This window comes from Mastacembelus armatus, chromosome 6 (genome assembly GCF_900324485.2).
Source record: "Mastacembelus armatus chromosome 6, fMasArm1.2, whole genome shotgun sequence".
Lineage (NCBI taxonomy): Eukaryota > Metazoa > Chordata > Actinopteri > Synbranchiformes > Mastacembelidae > Mastacembelus > Mastacembelus armatus.
This window is the reverse complement of record NC_046638.1, coordinates 5670530-5691576: the sequence shown is the minus strand read 5'-3', so window position 1 is coordinate 5691576 and position 21047 is coordinate 5670530.

Genomic DNA, 21047 nt, shown 5'->3' with positions numbered 1-21047 from the left:
TAAAACATAAAAGTTAAAGTAGTAATAAAACTGCATTTTAAAATCACCTCTAGAACTGCGATAAAATAAACACATAATAAATGCATGTTGTCAAACATCTCTGTCACTGCCCTGTGATCAATGCAAAATGTGACCTTTATAAATGCAAAGTGTAGAAAAATAGAATATTTATTATAAATACCAATTTTATGCTTTTTTAAAAAAAAAAACTTTCAAATACCAACTATTAGTCACTAGTCAGATCCTGTGCTTTGAAGGTAGGTAAACTAAACAAACCAATCATTTGCATTACTACTGAACATATATTCCTTTTAATCAAATCTGATCAGTTGTATTGCAAATGTTTGAAAGTGTATTAGGAATAAAGTTACATCTGTAAGCTTTCTAGTCAAGCACCATACATCCTCTATGCAGACTGCACTTAAGCAGTCATGTTACTCTGCAATCCTTCAAACAGACTCAATGGCCTTAGGGATGTTTTAATGCGGACTTGAGCCATCACTCAGAATAACTCTCACTGTATCTTATGTTGCACCTGTTGCATGAACTGCTCTAAAATACCAGGCTTGACAGACAGTAAACACAGGCTGCACTGACTTTTCATCCTCAGCACACAAACAACTTTTACCCAGCAACATGTTTTACTTTGAAGCCAATCCACTTAGGCCCCTTGATAGCCACTATTAATACAAACCACCTCTAATACTAAGGTGACTCATGTTTCTGTGAAACCCTGCCGAAATTCATGGTCATTTTGATTTAGGGGCACTGCTGTGGCACAAGCAGCACAACCCTGTTGACCCCATACTGCATAGAGACAAGGGTAATGAGATTAGCTGTGCATGAGTGTGACCGTTGTTTGTGACGTGCCTTCTCCAGATTGTGCACGCACAGCTTTTAGGCTCTGAACTGTCATGTGACAAATCACCGCAGTTAGGAGAGTGGGGATTAGTGAATGGGGTGAGTGGGTTCATAGAGTGAGCTCAGGGCAAGAGTTTTGCATCACGGACTTATGACTGAAGAAATGATATAGAATGTCAGGGATTTCTGTTTCTCTAAGACTTCCCTGCCTCTTAACAATATTTGGTAAGTTTGATGTTAATGCACTGGGACAATTGTTTCTACTTTTTGTGTCGTAATCCACCGTTGTGTCTTAACTGATCTCCTTAAGTACTGATTACATTGTTTTGATGTTTACCTAATCTATTTTTTTCCTCTTAGGATTTTCTACATTTCCTGGAATGCTAGATAAGGGGGTATGAACTTGTTCTCTCTGTAGATTAGGAATAAGGGCATATTAGTACAGCCAACCAACTTTTTACAAACAGTGCAGTGTATCTACCACTTCCTTAAAATGCAACATGTCTTGTGGCTGCAAAGAATTTTGGTTTATTTTTGAAGCTTTGTCTCCCATTCTGGGGCAATGTACGCTGATGAATATAAATATAAAATAGCAGGTTTGAGAGTGAGATTCTAATTCTTTATTGCAGAAAAGGATTTTGTAAGTGTTGTTTTTAGTAGTTCGAAACTCTGGGTCTTAAGTATATTAAATCCCAAACAAGTTGATTAGTCAATTAGGATAACATTTAAAAATCAGTTCATAATTAGAGCAACTTTTCAAGCATAAAAGCTAAATATTCTGTAGTTCTACCTTCTGAATTGTAAGAATTTTCTGCTTGTCTTCATCTTATGGAATAGTGAACTGAAAACCTTTGGATATCCTTTGGATCGTAGGTTGAACAAAACAACCAATTTTGAAGATATATAACCCCCTGACTATACAGGGGGTTCTGTAAAAGCTGCAAGTATGTTCAGTATTTAAATATTTTTTCTAGTCCAAACTGATAAATGATTAACCAGGAAAATAATCTGCAGATGAATCTATCATTGCAGCTCCAGTAGTTATGCTAAAAATGGTATGTGTGACAGCAGATCTGCCGTGTTTGGACCTTTATCCATATACACAGAACAAGAAAAAATGCCAGAAGAAGACAAATATGTGTCCACATAACGTGAACGAGGTTGACACGTATTTTTCATCTTTTTTATAATTGCACAGTGATTTCTCGAAGAAATCTGTATCTTGACATTGTGAACTGATAAGGTTTTTCTTCAGAGCAGTGGGGGAGAGTATGTATGGACCACTGACGCATCCACCACACAGAAATTCTCTCAAAGGCACCACAAGGTTTTGCCCTCAACACCCACCCGTCTGGCAGCTCCAACACAGACACAAAGACAAAGGCACAACTATGATTCTGCATGTCAAATCAAATCATTTCTACTGACTTGATGTTAAACGTTTGGGAGAAACCTCTGGTCAGTCTCAACACATGTTGAACACTGGATCCAAGCAATTGTACTGCTGTATTTCACTTTGTTTCATCAGTGGGAATGGATATCAGTGTTCTGTTCATCAGGCAGCCCTTTCATTCTGCATCATAACTATATTTCCCCAGGGAGTGTAATAAGTAGAAAAAGAAGCCACAGTTTATGACACTAAACACATGAGATGGTTTTGTGTTTACACAAGATAAACTTCATGCCCATGTTCTGAGTCCTGTGAGTACACAAAGAATGTGCACTGCTAGATTTGGCTATTTCATATCCTCATTATCAGTACTTGCAGAAATAAGTTACCAAAATGTGCAATACTGTGTGCTTTGACATTGTTTTCGTCAAGTTGCTACGATAAATATGACTGTTTTTATTTATAAAATACCACGTATTGTAATATTTGCAAGCGGTATATTTTTATTTGTATTCTGCACATGCATGTTCTTGAACAAATCAATACTGACCTTGAAATAATGGAAGATTTTTTTTTTCTCCCCAGGGCAGCTGCTTTCGGTCTCCACCCACTTCAGCAAAACACAAGTTAAAAAGCATATTTTTTATTTAAAGTCACTCCGACAACTGTGTGACAGAGCCTGAATGTTCACATCCTTGTCCTGTTTCTATACTTTGCTTCATACAATGGACCTCTTTGCTGCTTGATCAAGCATCCAGACAACATGCTTGTAAATGCAAAACCCCTGATATTTAGATTAAGGATTACTATGTTTCTCATTGCTGCCCCTCAAATTCATTGAGGTTTTTTCATCATCCATAAGCATGTTCACTGGGTAAAGCTGTGAGGTTGCCTGTGACTGTGAGGAGATGCTTTGCTTGAATGCTCCTTAAACTCAGACAGTCTGGAGGCTCTTTGCCCTCTGAGCCATACTTATTTGTAAACAGAATGCTCTGGTGACGTTCTCCATTCTCACCCCCAGCTCCTGAATAAGGCCAGTTTTCACAAAGAGATCATTCTCAGTTGTGTTTGGACCTCATTTCTACTTTCTGTATTTGTAATGGAGGGTTTCATTTGCTTTGGATTGAGAAGATGTGACTCCATTTTTGCATAAAGCAGGGATTAATCAATACAATGACCATTGGGCATTGGGAATGCATGACTTGGAGATAATCTTTGTTCTCAGTGGATATTTTGGTGCCCAGACCACCAACCTCACAGACAACACACCCACAAAAATCCTGCATGAAATCAAAGACTGTACACCAAAACTGGCACCAGCCCTTAAAACTCTTGGCTGTCACTAACTTTCTCACATTCTTCGTGCTAGTCTGTTAACTTTCAGAGCTACCTCCTTAGGAAAACATGTTCATTAAATTCCCAGCAGGAGTCCCTATGTGGGCTTCACCCTGTCAATGACAGATGCATGAACGACTCAATATGCGTCTGGATTTGTAACCTACAAGGGCTTAAGAAAGAGCCTGGGAGACAATGGAAACTGAGGCAAAGCTGCAGAGCCTTCAGTTTAAACAAAATCTCATTGTTCCTGTTTTCAAGCATTAGGGGGTGAGGCATTCCCTCACTGACCCCCCACCTCATACAACAACCAGAACCTCAGCCCGCTGTCCCACCCCAGTCTCTGTATTCCACCAACTCTGAGTGCTGTTTAGTGGGGACAGTAATTAAATAGTGCTGCCTCTCAGTTTCCGCAGCTCCATGGGGGGAGTCCCTTCATGAAATGCACTCCTCATTCTCATTCCAGACGGCAGCTGATGAGGGATTATCTGCTAGCACAGGCATGGCATACTCCCCACCATAGTCTTCAATTATTTCAATTCATGGTGATGTGTTGGGTAGACCTGCCACTACCTTTCCCACGGCTTTTTCATAAACACTACATCAGTATAGTCAATAAGAGACTGTATCACTTTAGTTTTCCTAAATAAAGAGTTAAATTTGTAAAAGACTTACACTTAGAAGAACCAGTTTAAGGTATCTATAAATTTGATTCTTCAAGAGAATAATTTCAGATTAAAGGTTTTGCTTTTACTAATATTGGCATTTTGCTTTAAAAAAGATACCAAAACACATTCAAACATATTTGGCAAAAAGTTTGTTTTTTTCAGTAGGATGACAATTTTAATGTCATTACACAACTTATTTTAATGTCAGCGTTTTGGAAAATGTTGTGGCATATAATTAACTACACTCCTCCCTCCATTTGTTCTCAATCATTTAAAGTATATTTGACAAAGTGCTGTAGCTTGAGTTTAATGTATAGCTCATATTGATCCTTTCATTTACTTATAGCTATGTGCTTCTACTTGGAACTGTAAATCACACTGAACATATAGTTACATTCAAGGTTATTTATTTATGTCATTATTTATTAAAAGCAGGAAAAAGGTACCTGGACTGATACCTAACACTGCTTTATGGCTCCATATCTGAATGCAAATGTAGGCAAAACCTAATCAAGAAGAAAAAGAAATAGCATGTGGAAAAGACATAAGCAGGTAACAGTTTATGCTAATAAGGCTCATGTTACTTTGCAGCAGTGACCTTAGACCCTGAGGTAAAGGTAGAGGCATGCTTTACAGTCATTTCATTTACAGTTTAAAGGTGTGTTTCAAATTACAAAAGAAGAAGCCTGTTAATTACTCTATGTTTTCAGAAGCTCAGTTTGGATTTTTAAAGTACAGTTCAGTGACTGGAAGAAACAGAATACTTGTGCACAAATGCAGCAGCTTTTACTGTGTAAAGAAACAATGCATTGTTTTTGAGAGTATAGAAGGATCACATCATTCAAACTGACGCAGAAAATTGTGAAATGTGCAAATATCACACTATACATAGTGTGCTATTTTCTCATGTAATCAGCTGGTAAAATTATTATGGCATCAGCTCTAGCCGATATTTGTTAATGTCTTCATTTTCTGTGGAAATACTGACTTGCAAAACCTCTAGGAGACTATTTTGTTATAAGTCCCCACTACCAGAACTCCAAAAACATTACCATTTTAATAATTTATCTTTCATCAGGAATCTCAAGTTCTGGGGGCTTGCATGCGAAAGTGAAACTGGGTTTGTATTAAATGAACAGGAGTGTTTGGAGAGGAACACAATACTTTGTTGAACCAGTTCTCAGTGCTTTTACAGTACTTGAGCTAATGTTGGAAACTACTGGCTTTAATACTATATGTCACTCATAATGGTCTAATGCCAGGAGACTGTTAAACTGTAAATGTAGGGTCGTTGGTCCATAAAAATAATATGAAAGGGATCGCTAATTCCAGGTTATTTGATCCACTAATCCAAATGACAGTCAGAACATTTGGATAAGGAGGTGGTGAAATGAGCCCCATCAACCAAATGTCTCTTCAATGTATTTTCTATGGGAAGTCACCAACAAAATGTTGGCGAAACCTGGAAACTACCTCAATATAAAGGGTAAATCCCAAGTCCTTGTGTTTAGATAACATGCTGTTCTTAAAGGTATTAACATTGACATGTATTTGTGAACAGCACACGGTATCATACACACAAACAATTTTTGTGTGATTTTCCTGAGATACCTCTATAAGTAAGACATTCTTGAAGCCACTGTAAGACAATTAGACCTACTCTGTAAATATGCTAACAGTAGAGTTACCGTTCTACCTGGATATGGGAAAGGTTTCCAGTCAAACCAACAGTTCACTTCAACATTGTGTAATTAGAACACTCACAGCAGCTTCTTTTCTATTCTTAAGCAACTGTGACACTGCTTTGCCCAATAAATTTTGAATATGTTCAATCATAAGGTGGCAATTTAGTTAATAGCAACTTTGTTTAATTTCAATGAATATAGAGCCATTATGTAAACTGAACCAATCTCATGCTTTTTCACTTACAACAAAGCATCTTAGAAACTTTTATTATAACTCACTGCTTTACGCACAAAAACACAAAGCATTACATATACTAACTACCATGTTCCCATCCACATAAATGAATAGTTTTAAATTAAACCTGAACTTCTTTGCTTTGACTCTAATTGACTCCAGTATTCCAGGCAAATATCCTGCATGATTTAAAAAACAGAGAACAACGAATAACCAGTGCAAGGCATACAGCTGGTGGTTTAGTCTAAGGTGCACAGCAGGTCATGTTACATTATTATAAGAGGTGTAAAAACCACAGCAACACCCATAGGGCGTAGTCACGTTCATGTGGAAGGGGTCATGTCAGGTAAAGTGATCACGTGGGCTCCCCTGGCACTTTAGGTCTAGCACTTTATCCTATTACTGTTGACAAAGGCTGGCCCTTATGCTGTGTTCTGCAGTAAAGGCAGCCTAACACTGACACAGGACCAGAAATGCTGTGACACAAACATGGCATTGGACTCCCCTCAATTTACCTGTGCCCAGCTTTCTGAGGAAAAGTATGAAATGATGAGCTTCCATGCTGCCAAATGTTTGTGTAGGTCTGTGTGTGTGTCTTGTTTGTTTTCCCTCAGAGAACAGTGATAGGCTTAGATAGGCTGGCAGACATGCCTTAGCAAGATTTGGGGCAGGCCTTGATAACTCACTCAGATAAACCGTCTATTTTTGGTCATGGGACTCCATGGACTCACTCACCCTTGCTAGCGCAAATGAAAAACAGTCGACTGCTGATTCAGTTGTCATACTATAACAGGAATATTGTTGTATCTATACAAATACATGCAGCATGAATAAAAGTGTGGCTCTAGCTCATGTTTATATGTGTTCATGTGCATTCACTTTTACATTCATTATGTACTTATAGTTCTCTGTGCTGTGTGTTTGCATGTGTCAGTAAACAACTAATTTTTGAATGTAGCATCTAAATGTTTAGCTCATGTGGCTGAGCCCCTGTTGTTTGTCTTGGCATTGATCTCTGTCAGTGCTTTTTGATGGTCTACATTTGAAATTTTATTCCTCTAGCTGACCCAGAAGAGCTTTGTCGATTCAGACTGTCTGTTGGGCCTTTCACACAGCACTTCTGCGGTTCTCTTACTCAACACGCCATGTGTTATTCATCACATGTTGTCATGAGCTGTCAAATGCAGCCATGACAAATGCTACTTTTCTGTTTACGAAACAATCATACTGGCCGCACACTTCAAACCTTCATTAGCATCCACCGTTGACTGCACCGCACTTGCAAAATGTGTTCTGTGGGCATAAAGTGCAATAATTCAAAGACAGGAGGACGTTTCATTTACAAAGTCAATGAAACACAACATTTTTCACTGTTTGCCAGTGCTGTGAAAAAGGCTGAGAAAACAACAGGAAAGACATTAGTATAATTAATGGTCAGACGTTTGGATTTATCACAGAACAACGTACAACTTTTCTCTTACGCTAACTGACCTCAAAGAACTTACAACATGAAGCTATCAATATCAGTATCTGTACAATATGATTACTGTATATGTCTTACAGCACACAAATGTCCCAGAGATGACAAACATGTACTGTACTTGTCCAATGCCAGAATAACAACTTCCTTCGTGGTGAAGGACTCAATGATCAGGCCAGGTTAAGGTTCTTTAAGAACTGAAGGTCTATCCAAATGCATAGATGTGTGAAAAGGAAAATAGAACTCATTTACCAGAACACTATTTCTAGAAACATTTGCAGTGCATTTTACTGTAAACCCTCTATCACAAATGGAAATCAGACCGCCTACTTGTGTATCTCTATTTTGTTTTTTGGATCTAAAACGCTCACAGGTCAGTAGAGCCTGTTCAGACAAAGCCTTCCCTCTGTCATAGAGCTGTGCTGAAGATATTTCCGCTGCTATACAGATTTTTTTCCTCTCCCTGTGTCACTCCTTCTTTCCCTTCACCCCTCCTTCTCGACACAGGCTGAATCAGCACACTGGGCCCCCAGTGTCGCTTTGCAATGGCATCACTACAAATTTGCCTTGGTGAGCTGGCCTACGCATTACCAACAGAGAGCTGTATCCCCCAATGACAGAGCTGGAAGAGGCGGGGGTAGGCAGGAAATGAATTTGAAATGGCCAGGATGGCTCAAGTGAAATTATCACAATTAGAAAAAACCCTGAACTGTAAAGGGAAACCAGTATAATAAAGCAAACAAATAAACAAAAGACAAACTCATGGAGTTTCTCTGTTAATGTATTTTGGGTCTTCTTCTCATTTTCAATACATGGCAGAGTTAATTCTAACATTCTAACTACGTGGAAACAAAGCATAAAACAAAAGAAGGAGCTTGGTGTAAATTGGCACACGTGACTATAATTCAGTTAAACTTCTATTTGACCTGTATGATTAGAAGGGTGCTTGAGCAGCGGAGTTTACACACGAAAGTCGAGCAGTTTATGGCTCTGGGGTCTGCTCTGTTGAAAGATGAAAATTGGTCTGGATGCAAATTGTATACTGGCAGGAAATTTGGTGAACTCTCTGTTACTATAATTTACTGGGTCATTGGATCTTGATTTTTATCTTTTTCAAAATCTTTGAAGCATTTTGGGGAAAGATAATCTCATTAGTAGCAGTATATTTTTTAGCCATGTAAATTAGGATGCCTGCTAACACGTGCAGCAAAACCAGACAGAGAAACCTTGAGTAAACTATTACAACAAAAATCAGCAAATAAAATGAATTCAAAATAGTTTGATTCTTATTTGTCTACTAAAGAATATCAAAGGATAATTCTGGTTTACCACAACTTGAGTCATATTCCTGACCATTACTACTATGTCTGTCTCACTAGAATTTCACACAGTGGTCTGACAAGCAGTCAGGCAATCAGACTGGTTGAACCACGTTCTTTAAACTGTGATGGATTTTTACAACAGGAATATTTAACAATTTTACCTTTTGCCCTAATTTTCTGTTCGGTCTGCAAATAAATCTACAAAAACAAAGCCCAAGCTGTGATACATACAAATTCCTTTATGAAGCATGCTGGGTTAAATCCTTAAGCCTTGCCATATACTACATTTTTGTAATTGTTCACAGCAAAGGTTAAGTCAAATAGTAGCTGCTGTGGACTATTTAAATCTGCAGATTTGGTCCAACAGTGAATATTTACAAATGCATGACAGGCATACAGGCAGTATGGAGAGAATATTTTTTTATGTGAATAGCTGACAGTAAGAAATATATAGCATTTATTGTTTTATTTATCACACTTAAATTACATTAACTAATAGTGTCCAAAAAATTGAACAGGGAAATTAAACACTTATTGTCTCTAAAGATTACAGTCCTGAAAGCTAATGTTCTTATAAGGAGGAGTTTGGTGAACCAACAGAATGTGGTTCTACTGGGTAGGTCTGCAGGGAACTAAATTGAACTGAAAAAACATGCAGCACTGCAAGGTTTTAAAAGTTTCCGCTATGCAATCATGGACATTTCCTCACATGGGAATAATCACATCATTGAGTACATTTGTGTAAGTTGTGTATACCACTATTTGCTGCAGATTTTAAATGTCAATGCATGTACAATGAGAGGAGACAGATTTGATGATCCATTCTGGGAGAGATCGGCCAGAGATTGTACAATTAAACAGAGTATTTGAATATGTTTGATGTTTAAGTACTTTGTGATACATGCTAACACAGAACCCACTGCTATAATGCACTTTGACTTGGAACAGTGGCCACAATGTCTATGTTTGATCAAACTGTTTTTGAATCTTAATAGGGGTAGTGTTGCTGTACAGCCAGGGCCAGACACTGTTTCAATCACACAACAAGGCTGGAATTGGAGGAGATGTGTTTCTCTGAATCTAGAAAGGGGTGTGCAATCAAGAGTCAAAAGGAACCCCCCACCCCCTGCCTTACACATTCAATTTTACACACTCACACATACAATCTAGCTGGCAATCCAATACACTGTAGTCTTGGCTGTAGTCAGGAAGTGCTAATTAAGTTATTAATTATATTCATGTGTGCAGTGGCATGCAAGCAGAGACTGGGCCTCCATTAGCCAGCTGGTAGGTCTGTCTCAACTTTAGTTCATGGTAATTAATGAAGCAGGGAGGAAAAGCAAGAGAGTTTCACTATGAACTTTGCCAAATAAAAAGGTGCAGAGAGAAACTGCAGACAAATAAATTCAGGTAAAAAGAGAAATAAAGTGGTCACTTCAGCAGAATGTGAAATGCCTCATATCGCTCAGAGATTAAGATAAGATTAACCTTTATTTGTCCCACAGTAGGGGAAATTCCAGAAGTAGCAACATATAGAAATAGAAGGAAGAAATAGCAGCAATACTTAAAAAAAATAACTGACTGACATTGTCATGGTAGGACAATACATAAAATACTAATGTTCACCTGATAACCAGCTGGCCCTTAAGCATCAGTGATTGTTTTTAGGCACAAGTTACTCCTGCAAAAATGGCAGCAATTAAGATGGCGGAGGGACTGGGGGGCAGTCAAACCTCAGCTCCATGTGGGCCAGAACCGTTGGCTCCACTGTTGAGGCTGCTTAAAGTAAGGACCTCATTCCCACCGCTGCCTCAATGCTTGTCAAACAGCTCCCTCTGCTGAGTGTCCAAAGATCAGAGTCAAGAACTCGCTCAGTTTAACCAAATCCCAAACAGGTTTTATGTATGAACAGCGTGTAACTCTATCACCAGCCCCTCTTCGTAGCATGCTGTTTTGGTCTTGTTCTGTTTTTCTCTGTCTTTTTGTCTGTGAATTGTAAAGGGTCAAATGGATTTAAATCAACAAAAAAAATTGCAAAACATATAACTTAATGCATTTCCTGTGAGTGTTTTTTTTTAATCAAGTGAGAGCGACAGAATACAGACTTTCTTTGGTGACACGAGCTCATTATGTAGGATTTTGTTTTGCATACTCTGTCTCCATCTACTGGGAAGACACAGTTGTCACATTGTTTTCAGAAATGTTTTTCAGTAGCAGCTAAGCTAGGCCTTTTTCTTACAATAACTGGACACCAGGTCTGATAGTGTGATGAAATAATCTGTACATAATTCTGCTGGTGGGAAGTCATGTACAGGTCACATTACAAAACATTTTGAAGTGAATGTATCAAACACATAAACAGTAGATTGAACTGTACTGAGCTTGTTCTGTGACATATTGCTCTAATTTATTATACCACACACAGATAGGCAGTGATTCCCAAAGACATCATCATTTGAATGTCTTCCTGATGACAGCGGTCAAGTCTGAATTTCATACAGGAGTGCCAGGATCCAACCACCCATTAACCACCAATATATCCCTCAATATATTTAATCGTTTGGTTATGAATGATTTATCTGTCCGACAGCATGCGGCGCCAGCACTGTGCACGTTTGGGAGCCATTATTCTGTTCAAGCTAAATGATGATAAAGAAAAGACAAATTTATTACCCTTATGCACTATTGGTTGAAAAAGAGAAATTGCATTGTCCACATTTGCTATCTGCCACTTTCTGTGCATATGTGTCTCTGCCAGCAAGCATTTGCTACAAATTCCACTAGATTCCAGTAAATGGTGTCAGACAGCTTTCCTGGACTTAACGGGAAATCTGTCTTTGGGGTGCAAGATTATAACCTCTGCAAACCGCTGGTCAATGGAAAAGTCCTAATCCAATCACAGACCAACCACTCCTGGTGTAATATTGGCGCAAAGAGATGCGAAGGTGGCCGATTTGACCTAAACAAAACAAAAATTCTGTGAAAAATAAAATAACTACTCAGAAGAATGGCAAGGGGGAAAAGGAAGAACATTTTGGTCATTTTGTTTCTTACCTTTGGTTATGTTACAACTGAATTCAAAGACTAAAAATTGCTGCTCTAAAAATGTGGGCCTACTTTGCCTAATTAGCATATAAGCAGTGCACCGTCCAGATACTTAAGCATTTCTATTTATTCATGAACTAACTGACATATGTCAGTTTGATCTGGGAATTTTTTAGTCATGTCCTCCATATAAATGACTTTTATACTAGCAATAAATTGCCATTCCACACTTACAATAGACTCTCACCAGAGGCTGATGATAGCTTCTACTTTGGGACTTGGCCTAATTGTTATAAGATAGTCAAAACGAATGAGATGTGCTTTTCATTCTCTGTGGGAATGCATGCAGTAAAAAAAGTGTTGCACCACAATAAAATAAAAAACAGCCTTTCATGTCTCTGTGGCTCTAGTTTATAACAGAGTTTACACTGTGACTGAAAATACCATTGTAATGTTGGAGGCAGCTGAGGTAATGGCTTCGGCCTCCATATGAATTAAGGAAGGTCTTCGGTGTCCACCAGCCACTGTATTGTCCTCACCCAGAGCCTGACACCAGACAGAGAGGGAAACCAATGAGGATATGAAGTTGAGGAAGAAAGAGAAGAAAGGAGGAACCCCACAGAGCAGCCACAGTCCAAGCCCAGTGGAACCAAACATGCCCTTTGACTTCTGCTGTCAAACAACCCAGAATGCTCTCTGTCCGCATTTCCAGTGGAGTTTAGCCTGCTGGTAGGGAGTTCTTGGTTTGGCAACACTGACTGTCACTCTTCTGTCTCTGTGGAAATATAGTCTTCCTTTACGCACTGAGGGGAAGTTTGAGGGCAGACACTCAGACCGACAGACAGGCAAACCGCAGGAAGCCCAGTGCTCTGGAGTTGAAATAGCAGTTACTTCTCACAGAAAGCCATGGCTCACTGGGATGCTTCACTGCTCAGACACAACAAAGTGTGCTTTTACAGACACAAACACACAGGGAGAAAAGTGTGGGGTTAACTGGAGGCCAGGATGAGGATGAGAGTTGAAACAGAGTGTGTGATGCAAACTGTGGGATTCATACCCTCAAAAGAGCTTGGAAAGAGATAAAGTTGAAGTAAACGATATTAATAAAAAATGGACTCAGATAATGTATAAATAGTTCATTTCTATTAAAAAAAAGGCCTATACAAGTCTCTATGTGGTCTCTATGTGCAAGGTTTGTGTTGCACATAGAGTGTGTTGTGTTATGTTGTGTTGTGTGTTATTTGTAAAAACTGATCAGTTGATAAGCTGTCAGTGTCTGTATCCTGCTGTCACAAGGATGATGCCTTGGACATTTATTGTTCTTGACAATTTAAATGATTCTGATCCCGAACTTCCTGTCTCAGAATAATTGAACTGTCTCTGTAGCATTTCCTCTACTCTAGTTGCCTCGTAATTCACTGTCCAGCTTCTAAATACTACAAGAACCTCCCTGACCCAGTTTAGATGTCAGATTACTATTGTGGAGTCAAACAGGCAAACAAGCAGTGTGTGTGGCTGTGTAATGGATCCATCCAAACATTCCTTTGTGTATATGAGGCCCCTGCAGGGTTCAGTGTGTGGCTGACACAACAAAGAGAACCTGTGTTCGTCAAGCGGCTTCATGCCAGGCCCAACCTGAGGCTGCCAGAGAAGCCCAGGACACTCTGAACCCACCTGTAGCTGGACGTTCAGCTCAGAGGCACAGCACATGGATATGGATTTCACTATGTACAGAATATTAGTACCAGTATTCATTTACTTGCTAATTCTGATCTCATGACATACATTTTGCATTATGCTTATAGGTTGTAACCTTTGACACTGCAATGCTTTTTGGGCTGTGGCCAAAGAAAACAGCTTAGGGAGGAATTTTCAAATAATGAAAAGGTGGTAAAAAAAACTAGTGGCTGCTGAGAGTAAAGATATTATAAGTGGGTTAATGGTGTTTGAAGTAAATTAAAATTATGTAGATTTGGGATGATAAAATATGAATACATTACAGTTGTGTTTTATCGGATTTATCTTATTCAATTTTCAATTCAATTCAAATCATTTGTCACAATACAATCATCTCAAGTGACTTTATCCTTAAGAACAACTGGCTTCGAATTCCATAAACCTTTTTCTTTGAATCAACAGTGCTAGGACAGTGTTACATGGTGGGGCAACCCATGGGATTATGATCTGTGAGAGAGATCATCTGTTATCGCTTGAATAAATTTCTGTGCTCTGTGAAGAAAACTGAGCAAGCTTCAGCTGCTGAGGACGACTGTGAAATGCAACTGAAAGCTCCTGAAAAACTACAAAGTGAACCATCCATCCATCCATCCATCCTCTATACCCGCTTATTCCTAACCAGGCTCACAGGGATCTACTGGAGCCTATCCCAGCTCTCTTTCGGGTGGAAGGCAGGGATACACCCTGGACATGTCACAAGTACATCACAGGGCCACATAGAGACACACAAAGACAAACAACCTCACACACTCACACTCACTCCTATGGGCAATTTAGAGTCACCAACAACCTGACATACATGTTTTTGGACTGTGGGAGGAAACCAGAGTACCTGGAGAAAACCCACACAAGCACAGGGAGAACATGCAGACTCCACACAGAAAGGCTGGGTTGCGAACCTTCTTGCTGTGAGGCAACAGTGCTAACCACTCAGACAAAGTGAACCTTGAAACTAAATTCAAGTATTTTGTGATGTTTTTTGAAGGGTTTTTATTGACATTGTAAGATTACCAGGCTTTATTCCTCTTTGAGATGCAGCAATGTTTTGGAGTCCTATATGTGACAGGCCATATGTTTGCTACAATATGAAAATAAAGAATAACTAACACTGTATCAAAATTTCCATTCTAATTAAAGGTGAATGAAATCTTCAGTTGTATTGTGCAACTGGTAAAAAGTAAAACAAAATAACAACATGCACAAGCTATTTTATGTGCTTTAAACCTGCAGGGAAAGATATAACCATTGCATAACACAAAATCTTGGCATGCACCACAAAACAATTTGAAGGATGATTGGTCAAGCTAATTGCTCCCTTATATCAACAGCAAATCTAGCTTGAATATCATTTCACATCAACTCTCATGAAAAAGGCAGCACTGTAAGGAAAGATTTTTCTGCCATTTCTTTATACCGCAGTCTATCAGGCTGGTATTATTAGGCCTCACTATATGGCTGCCAAGCCATCAGTGAGCAGGAGTGAACACCACAGATGGCCTTTACATATTACATACCCAGTGTGTGATGTCTGGATGGTATATGAAAAGACAGTGTTACAGTGCCAAAACAGGAAAACCACATTCTTATATCCAAACATATCAGGCCGTTGGTATAGAAACCTCAAACTTGCCAAACACAAAGCTGAAGATAAACAGCATAGATGGATTGAGGGGAATGGCATATGCAGAGATGGAGTGGATTTAAAACATTCAAACACTTTAGACATTTAGCTATTACATTCATCCAAAGTGATTTAGGCTGAATTCATCAGCAGAATAATAAAAATTCTGTGAAAATTTAAAAACAAGAAACAGCAGGCCATACTCTTCTTGATGATCTGACTTCAGTATAATTTCATGGTACACATAGGTCTAATCGATGATGTGATTTAAGACACTTATAAGAAATTGTTCATTTGAAGAAGCCTTTTTTTAAGACAACTGGAACTTCATTGTTTATCCACATTTTTTATTAACCTCCCTATAACTGAGCAGAGAGTGAAAGAGAGGACAACAACCTCCCACTGGCTTTGTGAACTCAGTGTACCAACTTCTTCCCAACAGCAGGTTTGTCTTCGTGACTGCCATTGTTAAGGAAATGAAAGACTGCACACCTAATATCTCTGTAACACTGTTTGGAATGCCACATTATCAATTGCTGAAAGAGAAAACACAGGGCAAATGTATCAGGTGCATTTCTGGCATTCTAGATGATTTCTCAATGAACTTGGCCCTTGTTTTCCAAATGTGACCTGAGGCCAAGCCTTCATGGTTTGTGTGTGTCTATACAAAAGCGAGTCTCAGAGTGTGCTTGAATGGCCAGGGGACGGAAATACATGCTGTTTGAGCTAGGTGCAGTGCAAACAGAGACAGTGCATGGGTCATTGTGTGAGACAGAGAGGAGAACGAATGACCCACTCACACTGCAAACACTCCCAGCTGTTCAGAATGAGGTTTGCATGTGTGTGTGTGTGCATGTGCACATGTCCATGCACTTGCGCCCGTCCACAGTTGCGGTCAGATACAAATATGGGGCCACACCTTAAGTCAATGCTCTCTGTTTAGCTTTCACAGGTATGTAAACTCTAACGCCAAAGCATGCATTTGATGTATCCTCAAAGTTTACCCAAAAGGGGAGGAAAGTTAATACCTAATTCAGTTTTGCAATGTTATCTCATCCATAGTACTGCCTATTGAGGCAAAATATGCCCAGAACATTCACTAATAGCTTCAGCCAACGAGACCAAAACGCATTGGACTCAGTGATCCAAGACGGTTATTTAAAGTACTATAGGCTATGCTGGAGTGCTAAGAGCACTCAAAATGTCATAAAGCAAACCTCAGACTCACTGTTTTATGTCATTTATGCTGTAATAATGCCTTTTTTCATGGTCAGACTGGTGTTCTTTTTAAAAACAAAACAGCAATTATCCAGTTGAATTGTTGCTTCTGCATATAGGGAACATTTCATGATATTAATATTTCAGATGAAATCCTGTCCAAAGTGCCAAACTGACATGGGCTCTGTCTGTTCCCAGACCTTTCCTTATATCCTCAGGCTTATTAGAAAGCAACAGAGAGTACTGCTTCTATTCGCTCCACTGCATACAAGGTTTGGGGCCTTTGCTACTGAAGCCATATGTCTGTCAGATTTTATTGGGAATGTAAATGCTTGGGTTCAGTTCTCTGACCAAGGAAACTGATTGCGGTTTAGGAATCTTGTGTAGCATCAGTGTTATTTGTTGTTGTTTTTGAGTGATGAAATCCATTGTTCTGTCGTTAAGGCATGTGTCCTCAGCTTTCTGCTTATTTTCTATTAAGTCAAACTGGACTGTATCCACAAGAATTTAAATAGGACAGTAACAAGTCCTTAATGCACTCGCCATCTACCACGTGCCTATACCTAAATCACAATGCTCATGTCCCTTCTGGGTCTTGCGCCTGTGATTTCAGTTCAAGCAACTGCATACAAAGCATTTATTCAGAGAGAACAGAGAATGAAATGGGAACATTGCTACTGTTTATGAATTTCTCATAGGGATTTATAAAATATGCATGTGGCTATATCATCATCATCATCTTGCTATTCTGGTATTTCATTCAATTGTTTCTGACATTTGAGAAGGAAAATAGGAGATTCATCTAAACAGAATTTAGAAAAAATCATAACTTCCAAAATAGTTAAATTGGCATGAATTGAAGCGTACAAAACATATTTTCAGCTTGTACTTTTATTTTGCTTCTAGTTCACTAGCAAACTTTAGCTTGTGCTTCAAAAGTGTTTGAGCAGAAAACTTACAACCAGTAAAATAAACCATCGAAATGTTGTTGCACTATGATCTGCTTTAGCAGAATTTATTCCTGCTGAACTACCACATACATTATTATGTATCTATAACATTACTTATGTGAAAGTATTCAGCTACAACCACACACAAACAGTATATACCCATGAGGCAGGTCTAGATACATGGCACAGTAGCAACAAATCTTAATCTCACTTATTCTGAGACCTTTCCAACTTGAAACTGGAATCTTTTCTTTCCTCTAAGTCATTTCAGTGTGCTCTTCAATGGAGGCTGCAGCTTTGGCCTGGTGTGCCAGACTGTCAGATTTCAGTAAATTGATCTGGCCTCTCTGTTCTGTCTTGGAGCACTGGCCTGATCAGGAAAACACCCATGACAGTTTGGCTAGGAGCCATGCTAAAAAGTGAAGCATAGTTAAAATAGCAACATTGCAAATTAGTGTTTGAAGATTTTAACTGGGGAAAAAAACACTACTCTCCCTTGAGTTCTGGTTTAAACTTTATACAAGTTCCCCAAGTGGTATTAGACCCTAGTGAGAGGGCCCAACCCTCTGCAAACCTGCTTTCCATCGAAAGGGCATGGTGCAGCATTTCAGCCCGGACTAATCAGCCTGTAAGAAGCAGGCTGCAGACCGTCTGGCATATCTGCTTGCATGAGTATCCACACACACACTCAGAAATGAGCCACTAAGGATCTGATATATCAGAACGCATGGTGAGGAATTAATAAGACCACACCCTTTTTCCTCGTGCACAACTGTGACTAAACAGGAGAGAGGAAAAGGTCCGGATGGGGGGAGTGGTAGGTTGGTTGAACATTTGAACTCATTTTAAATGTACGAGCAGACATGTAACATCCAGTCTAAAAGGTCACTTTCAGCGCACCTCTGACAATCCTCTTCCTCTGAGGCTGCTCCCTTTCACTGCATCATGTTCTCAAAATGAATCTGAACTTAGGGTTTTGAGGGAAGTGTTAAGATTAAGGAGAACAGAGAGTCACAGGGAGATGGCTGCTGGAGATGTAGAAGGGGAGTTTGCGAGTACATAATAGCCATTTCCCCCTTTTGCCTGGGGCCCAGTGTAGATGTGGTGGACCCAGCCCCAGACGCCACTCCATGGTTTGGCATGCTCTGCATTTCAGCCCTCTCACTGTTTCCAGCTGAACCAGCTCCCATGCAAACACATGGGCAACCAGTGGGTTTTCTTATTTAGTTGTCGGTCAAGAGCACTTAATAATATTCAAAATGACAGTGCGACATATCATTCCATGCTTGCCAAAATATGAGCCCCTTCTTTTTTTTAATTTACTTCCCAGCATTTTCCCCTCTACAGTTTGAGAAGAATGCATACAGATGAAAAGGAACAGATACACAATGGTGTAATCTTGAAAAAGTTTGGCAGTTATTAAAGTAATAGAGCTGACGGCTAGTACAGGGCAGTAAGTACAGTGATCGGAGACTAGAAGAGGAAATATTTCGAATACAATGGCCTGAAATGCAGCATAAAGCACAAGCAGTGATGTGGCGTATGACTTACTCAGATTGATATGTCCTTGTGGGCCAAATGCTCTCATCCCTGCCTCAGCTTTTTGAAGTTAAATAAACAGTGTGTCACAAGATCTGCCACATACCACCCAAGTGGTACAATGTGTGCGAGAGCCTGTGTGTGTGTGTGTGACGACGCTTGCGTCTACACTTTGATTTGTGAGCCTATATGCATGCTTACTGTGTTGGGTTAACACAGAGTGACAGATAATGTGTGTTAGCGTGCAGAGGAATGTGTTCGCCGAAAACAAGCGAGCATCGATGTGTCTGTAATGACAATAGTGGGTGACAAACAACGCTGACGCACACTGTCCCTGGTCTTGATCTTGCTTTAATAAAAGCTTGTTGGTCCTTTGAACATTTTAATTAAACTAAACAGGACCATCCCCACCCAGACCTCGACGATGAGCTATGTACATTTGAAGACAAACAAGACCATCTTTTACAGGGCAGACATCAAATACATGTCTTTTTTATTTCACCAGGAGCCTGCATGTTGACTTTCATTATTTCTAAAATCCATCTGGAATTTTGATGGGCATGTTTTGAAGGAAAAGGCTTTGAAACCACAATGCAGGGATGACTTGAAACAAAGGTCTCTGTGGTTTTGTCTGTTTCTCGTGGTCAACAACAGCCCGGCAGTCTCTCTACTCAGAGAGCTCATGTCTGTAATTTTAGTTTATGCCATCATTATTACAACGCGTTAACTGTTTTTCATGCAGTTTCTTGGAAATACAATGAATAGCTGGTTTATTTGGTCTATAAGAAGCTGAGAAGAGACAGAGGTTTCTTAAATTTTTGACTAGTCAAACAAAGCAGAAAGGTATCTGGATAAGCATGATTTGCTGTAGAAAAATTAAAAATAAATAAGGCATATCAATAAAAAAGGCCTAAGGTAAAAAGCTCTCACCAGAATGGCCTTGTCAGAATAACATTATTCTTATTACACTGTGCACAATATTACAAATTGTTGCACAGTAACTATACAAATTTGGTGGAATTATGACTACAGACAGAAGTAAATGACATTTAGTTAACTTGTATTTAAAATGACTATTTAACATGTGGATTCAAACCTAAAAATAACAGTAAGCCTACTCCATAACATGGAAGAAGAATTCTTTATTGCACACATAGTTTTGCACAAGCACAATGAAATTTAGAATATTTGCACTCAAATGAAAATCAATACAAATGGCCCTGCTATACTATTACTACTACTACTATTAATAATAATAATTATTATTTAATAATAACCATTATTTGTCCATTATTATTGTTGTTGTTATTGTTATTATTGTTGTTATTAATTTTTGTTGTTGTTGTTGTTAATGGCACTGTCATGGTGAAAAAAAAAAACTATTATCATGTCCTGAAACTTCATATTAATGTTATTTCACAGTGCCACACACATTTTTTTTTTGGATCTTCATCCAAATTAAACAGCCATGCAGCAGCCCTACTACAGTGAAGAGGTTTGTTTGTATGTTTAATCACATCAGTTCAGCAGTGTCCAGTTGCCACCAGAGGGAGTCTTCATATTCAAATAACAGCTCCCAAAGGACTTGACTCTGTATTGTGAACATCTGCTCAAAATTCACATCATCCTGAGTAAAGCCAGCATAATGGGGATATTGATGTTTTGTTTATGTTGTTTTGTTCATGCATTGCACTGTTAATCAAAGTGACTGACAGAACCTCCCTGACACTTATTTATCATGACGCCAGTTCATTATTATTAGTCATTATTAGTCATGCAATACTAATTTTTATTCATACGGCTGGAAAGCCATTCCTCCTCTGTTTGACTTTATGGGGCTTACTGTTGTGGTGGAGCTCATCCGGGGAGCCCACACTTGTGAGGCAATAGCCAATGTTGCAAGCATCAAGCACCAGTCCTGCCTCAGCTACAGGCCTATAAAAGGCAATTTCACATCGTTG